At 42.0% G+C, this 6,228-nt stretch overlaps 1 protein-coding gene across 1 annotated transcript in view; it reads right to left on the minus strand.

Moving 5' to 3' along the window:
* Asap1 (ArfGAP with SH3 domain, ankyrin repeat and PH domain 1) overlaps nucleotides 1–6,228 on the minus strand; it is a 301,757-nt gene that overhangs the window by 128,810 nt on the left and 166,719 nt on the right. The window lies entirely within an intron of this gene.

A 6,228-nucleotide genomic window follows, 5' to 3' on the forward strand; every position in this document is an offset into this window, starting at 1 on the left:
GTCTCACTATGTAGTTGAGACTGACCTGGAACTCACTATGTAGACCAGGCTGGTCTCGAACTCACAGCAATCCTCCTGCCTCAGCCTCCCGAGTGCTGGGATTACAGGTACAAAATATATTTTTTAAACAATCTAGCTGTATTATAGAAAAAGACTTCCATATTATATGTTTGAAATCAAATTATATGACAGTGTCTTTTTCTTCCACAAAAATTAGAGATTTAAAAACCTCAACTTTTAGACTAATAATGTTTCAGATTTTTATGTGTTACTAATAGGCTAACATTTCTTCCAAATATATCTTGGCATAAATTTTAGTGAGGCTACTACATATCAAAAATAATAAAATGTTTTGGTTTAAGATACACATAGACAGACACAAAGACATGAACCCCCCACACACACTTTGACACAGAAAAAGCCCTAGAAATGGGAGTAATCCTGGGTCTTTATACTAGGGAAAAGTATATGTATGTTTAGGTCATATTTATCCAAAAAAGATTAATGTTTCAACTGAGCTACCTTATTTGGCAGCATAACAAATTCTGTCTACCCATGCTCAATACCAGGACTCTTCCACTTCATAAGAGCACAGTACGTATTAGCGTTTCTATTACAGACAGCTGAGTTGGCTAGAAATATTACAGGCAGATAGGGCGAGGTCCTGAAAAGGTGAAACACACCACAACTGCAGCTGGAGACACAGCCATCTGGACCCACCACATCCTAGGAGGAGTCTTTGTCCTTTCCATCCACACTTGCTGGTGACTCATTTCCCAAGTGGACCGCCATTACATGACTGTACTTGTACACTTATGGTAGATCACGGTGTGGCCTACATGGGTTCTCCTCTATAAACTCCTCCGTAAGGTGGGGTCCCCAGGCTACCCACTGCATCCCCTCCTTTCCCTCAAGAGCTATTCTAACAATAAATACCTTCCTACTCTTAACCTCCACAATTCATTCAATTTTTAGAGAACACAAGCACAGCATATCAGACAGCTAACAGGTTGGGAGATACAATATTTCATATTTCATCTCTGGTATTATTTCCTATATCATTTCTAATGGCAACAAGAAGGAAGCAATAACCTCTTCTTTCTCAAGAGCCACACCTGACTAAATGATGTGCATGCCTGAGTCCGTGACTGCAAGGGCAGAAGTGCTATGAATGCCAGTCCCATTCCTACACTCCATCTCATGAGCCTGAGATGAAGACACCAGTCATCTGCAGGTGGGATTGGGGCTGGCAGATGTGCCTGCAGGTGGCTCATTCTCATGACAGTTCAGGCTGGCTTCTGATGAGAGATCTCTCTCCATGGGGCAGCTGGAGTTGTTAGCAGGTGAGGGCAGCCTCCTCCCAAGGAAACTATCAGGAAGGGCTTCGGGAGAGGGGACTAGGGGGAAAGCCATCTCCTTTACGAACTGATCTTAGAAACCATGCCATCACTTCTGTTGCATTTTATTCCTTAGAGGGGAGCTACTAAGCCTGGTTCACATTAAAAGCAAATGGGGAATTAGACTCAATCTTTGAACAGAAAAAAAAAGTTTTTGGACTGAAGAATCACAAAATATCTTAAAACTTCTACAATGCTCAACAAACCACTAGCTATTTTAAACACATATTAGCAAAAAGAAGGGCAGAGAAAAAAGAGGGTTAGGGATTACTAAAGTAAACTTTCTCAATGACAATACATTTCACAGATTAATAACATTCAGACTTCAAACTTGGAAACAACTGTGGATTGAACTTAACGTCTCTGGACTATGCTACATCCCAGCCCTTTTTTGAGATAAGTCTCATTAAGTCCTTATGGTACTCAGTCTGGTCTTGAACCTATGATCTTCCTCCCTCAGCCTCCCTCAGTGCTGGATTATAGATGTGCACCACCACAGCCAGCTTTGCTTTGCTTTTGAAAATGTCCTCATATACAACAGGGACAAGTGACACAAATTCCCAAAGCAATCTTCAAACTAAAGTGTGTGCACAAAGATAATTTGTTTTCAAAAACAATTTCTATTATCATACTGTTTACCAATTAATACCAATGAAAGCTTATACGTAAGAATACTTTTGTTGTTGTTGTTGTTGTTTTTGAGACAGAGTCTTTGTTTTTCAGACTGGACTTGAATTTGCTATGTTGCCCAGCCTAGCCTCAAACTAGTGGCGATCCTCATGCCTCAGCCTTCCAAGTGCTGCGATTACAGGCATGTGCTGTAAGAACAATACATTTTGAGGGTACGAACTTCTACAATTTTCTGCTACCTTTCAAATCATGTTGGGGTGGTGGGAAACTGGTTAATCTTCTACCAGAAATGAAATATAAAAATGCTTCTTAAATCTTTAAAGACTACCATGTGGGTTTTCTGTCATGTAAACACTGTGAGAAAACAAAAAAATTAAGAAAACACTTTGAGAAACAGATACCGGGTTCAGCTTCTGTGGCTTTTCCTGGATGGGGCCAAAAACGCTTGGATTCCACTAAGTCTGAATCATGGAAAAATATGCAACTTCAGTGAGTAATATTTTCAGTGTTTTAGTCTAGGTATTTTGTAAGAATTAAGTATCATAGCGCGCCTACAGAAGATGACCGAAAACTTGAGTGTACCATCCTGTTTGTAACTGCAGAAACCCTATTCAGCCCCAACAGTCTGTGAGGAGCCAGGCAGGATGGGAGATTATCTCTAACATTTCCAAACCACAGCAAGATTATTACTGCTATCCCTTTCCAGCAACCACCAATCATATCACAGATTATACCTCATAGCTGGTATGTGAATGATTCATTCATGAATTTTATGACTAGTGAATAGATCTAACAGCCATTCTCAATAAGCTTCCCAAGGAGGACATTCTTCCAGCCACCATACAGCAATTCATTAAATACTTGCTGAGTCCCCACCACGTACAGGAGCATGGCTGGGGTCAGCGAGGCTCTCCTTCCATTACTGCTAGGGGTAGTGCCTTGGACAGCTCTGGCTAAGTTTCAGTTCCTCATCTATAAAATGGGCACAGAGGTGCTTACCTCATAGGCCTGTCTGGGTCAGCCTAGTATGTCGTAAGCACTTAATCAATGAAATATCTTTCAAGAGATATGTATTTCCTTAGCACCCTCCCCATACTAAATAGGACCAGCCTTTTATTTCTTTCTTTATATCCTGTAAGCTTTCCTTTCTAGCTCTTTCTCATTTCTAATTATAATTAATTTCCAATTTGATGATCTGATTAACACTACTCTCTCCCACTGGACTGTACTTCAAAGAGAGGCTCTGACTGCTCTTTCCCATGTATCCCCCACCTAGAATAGTAGATGTACATGACAGATGCTCAGTAAATACCAGATGAACACACCATGGGGACAAATGCACCAAACAGAAGGACTAGAGACACAGCACCAGCTCTCATCAAGGCGTCCACAGGCCAGTGCAGCAGTGATCAGTTCCAGCTGCAAGTCAGTCTCATTTATGGAGTAATATTTTCTAAAATTTCAGTATCTCGTCCTACTCTGGAACAACCCAAGGTGTATAGGCCTGGGAGATGTCTGTCCCTGACTGTTTAAAAGTTCTTGGGATTCTAACCAACAGCTGGGGCAAGAATCACTGGTCTAGTGTGATAAAGCTGGTCAGCAGTCATAACCCCAGCGGACACATGCTTTCCTGCAGAGGCACTGTCTGTCGGGACTTTGGAAGCCCTTCTGTGTCTGTGCTGTACAATACGCTGGCCACTAGTCAGCAGTGGCTACTGAGCCTGAAGAGCAAATATTATTTTATTTCAGTTAATTTAAGTCATACAAACCATATATGCCTACAGCTTCTCTAACAGACAGTACAGACCTGGGGGAAACACACAGCAGGGCCCCTGATCCAGGAAGGGATCCAGAACTCAGGTGGCTGCATCCTGATCCACAAGGAGAGCATGGTCTAGTGAGGAAATGACAATTCAGCTCTGCAGAGACCCCTTGAACTCTCTCTCCCGCTTACAACAGGCGGGAAGGCCTCTCTCTCCTCATTCCAGGGTGGCTGTGACCAAGACACAAGGTGAAGCACATCCCCCAGAAAAAGCCTTTGTGTGAGCCGTGGAGCGACGTGGTCCCTGTGGCTAAGGAAAGACACGCATCTACAGCAAGGACACTTGGAGCAGGCTCACACGGAGGCCCAGCTCATTAAGTATGGTGGCACCTGGGAGCTGAGGAACTAGTCTCTCCCCTTCCGTGGCCCACAAGCTAAGACCCTTGAGTATGAGCCACAGTGATGTGGCGATCGGACAGTTGCTCCTGAGGCAGTGTCTTTGTTGAGCTCTTCAGACGGCCCTGGTGCTATCTAAAGAAGCATGAATTAAAACAGAGAAAGCACTGGTGCTATGGATCTGACATTACACCTACTATCTGCTAAGCACCTATTATGTGACAGGTAGTAGGTTAGGGGCCTCAAGAGTCCTCTCATTTTGTCTATACAGTGCCCTACAAGTTGGAGATTATTAATTCTATGGTGAGAAAATTGAAGACTAATGGAAATTAAACAATTACTCCAATGAGTGTGAGAAAACTAGGATTTAACACTACTTTAGCTTCTTTTTTTTTTTTTTTATGAGGACTGAACTGAGGACTTTGTGCTTGCAAGCCAGGTATGGTGAAACTGAGCTAAATCCCCAGCCCCATGAGCTTCTTCTTTTTTATTTTTTTTTAAAGGGTATACAGTTAAAACTATTCAAACTATTGTTTACTTACAAATACTAAGTATAGCATTTAATGAGTTATCACAAAGTGATTCTAATCTTGCAAGCACCACTCAAATTAAGAAATACAATAATATTCGCCTTTTCTATGTATTTACCCCACTTTTCTCCATGAAGAGCTACTACTATCTATGAAGGGCCTACCAAAATGTAGGAGTTCATTAAAATGAAGCAAAGCATAGAGGTTATAAATTAGGTATGTATTTTAGGCGACAACTTAAAGCAATATTTGGGCACTATGTAAGTAGACAAGCAATATTTATTGTTATTATTATTATTATTGGTATTTTTGAGACAGAGTCTCAATATGTAGAGTTCATGCTAGCCTTGAACTCATGGAGATTTTATTGCCGCCTCAGCTTCCTAGGTGCTGAAATTATAGTTATGTGCCACCACAGCAGACATTAGTGTTGTGCTGAATATGAAGAAATTAAGCAGCGGTACCAAGGCACCAGGACACAGAATGTGTTAACAACTTCTGCACTGACAGAACTCCTTGAGGCCTGTGGGGCTTTAAACACAAGAGGCTATTAGGATCCTGCTTCAGTAAGTGCTTCTCAGTTTTGAAGAGGGAAAGAGGGCCATAAAATATCTAGGAGTTGAGTTCTATTCTGTTCATGTTCCCTTCAGCTCTGTAACTGTACAATGATACAATTAAGAGGACTCAGCATTTACTGAACTTCTAAAAATGGTAGGCCCTTTATAGATATTAAATCATTTTGACCTTTCTAATACCATCACCCCCATTTTACAGATGAGAAAATCAGAGGTTTGAGAAAGTGAAGTAAACAGTTCAAAATCACTTGTGTAAATAAAAAAGTTAGCAAGGACGAAAACCCACATGTGGCCATATTCAAATTCTGAGCTCTTTGCATTACAGTCGGCTATTTTCCTAGCTCCAGTTTCCTATAGGGTTACAGACAGTTGACTTCTTAGGGAAGGAAGGGGCCGCTGGGTAGGCCACTGGTACCTAAATACTAATGTTGAGTCAGAGACCTTGAAACTCAGGGTCTCCTTTCCTGCAATGCTGGAGACTGACCTTTCTTTTTCTTTCTTTCTTTCTTTTGTTCCAGGGATCAAATTCAGGACCTTCAGCTTGCAAAGCAGGCGCAGTGCCACTGAGCTACACCCCCGGCCATGAGCCTGCCATTTCTTGTGGGTGTCAACTGCTTTTCTTAATGTGCTTTGTTTCTTATTCAATGACAAAATACTTTTGACTCCAAGTTGATAGTCATTAAGTCAAAGCCTAAATATTTAGTCACACTAGACTCTGGCATCCCCTAGGACAAGGGTCCAGGCTTGAACTTGTCTTTGTCCCCTCAGATGTTCATGCCAGTGTGATGGTCCACAGTGATTCCTGCAAAGGCACACTGGCGAAGGAGAAGGGAGCACGCTTTAGTCCTGGCAGTTAGGGACCAAGGCAGGAAGATTCCAAGTTTCGACAAGCCTGGGGAACTGAGCAAAACTGTGTGTGTGTGTGTGTGTGTGTGTGT

Source organism: Fukomys damarensis, unplaced genomic scaffold, assembly GCF_012274545.1.
Source record: "Fukomys damarensis isolate Sample0158 unplaced genomic scaffold, DMR_v1.0_HiC HiC_scaffold_5, whole genome shotgun sequence".
Lineage (NCBI taxonomy): Eukaryota > Metazoa > Chordata > Mammalia > Rodentia > Bathyergidae > Fukomys > Fukomys damarensis.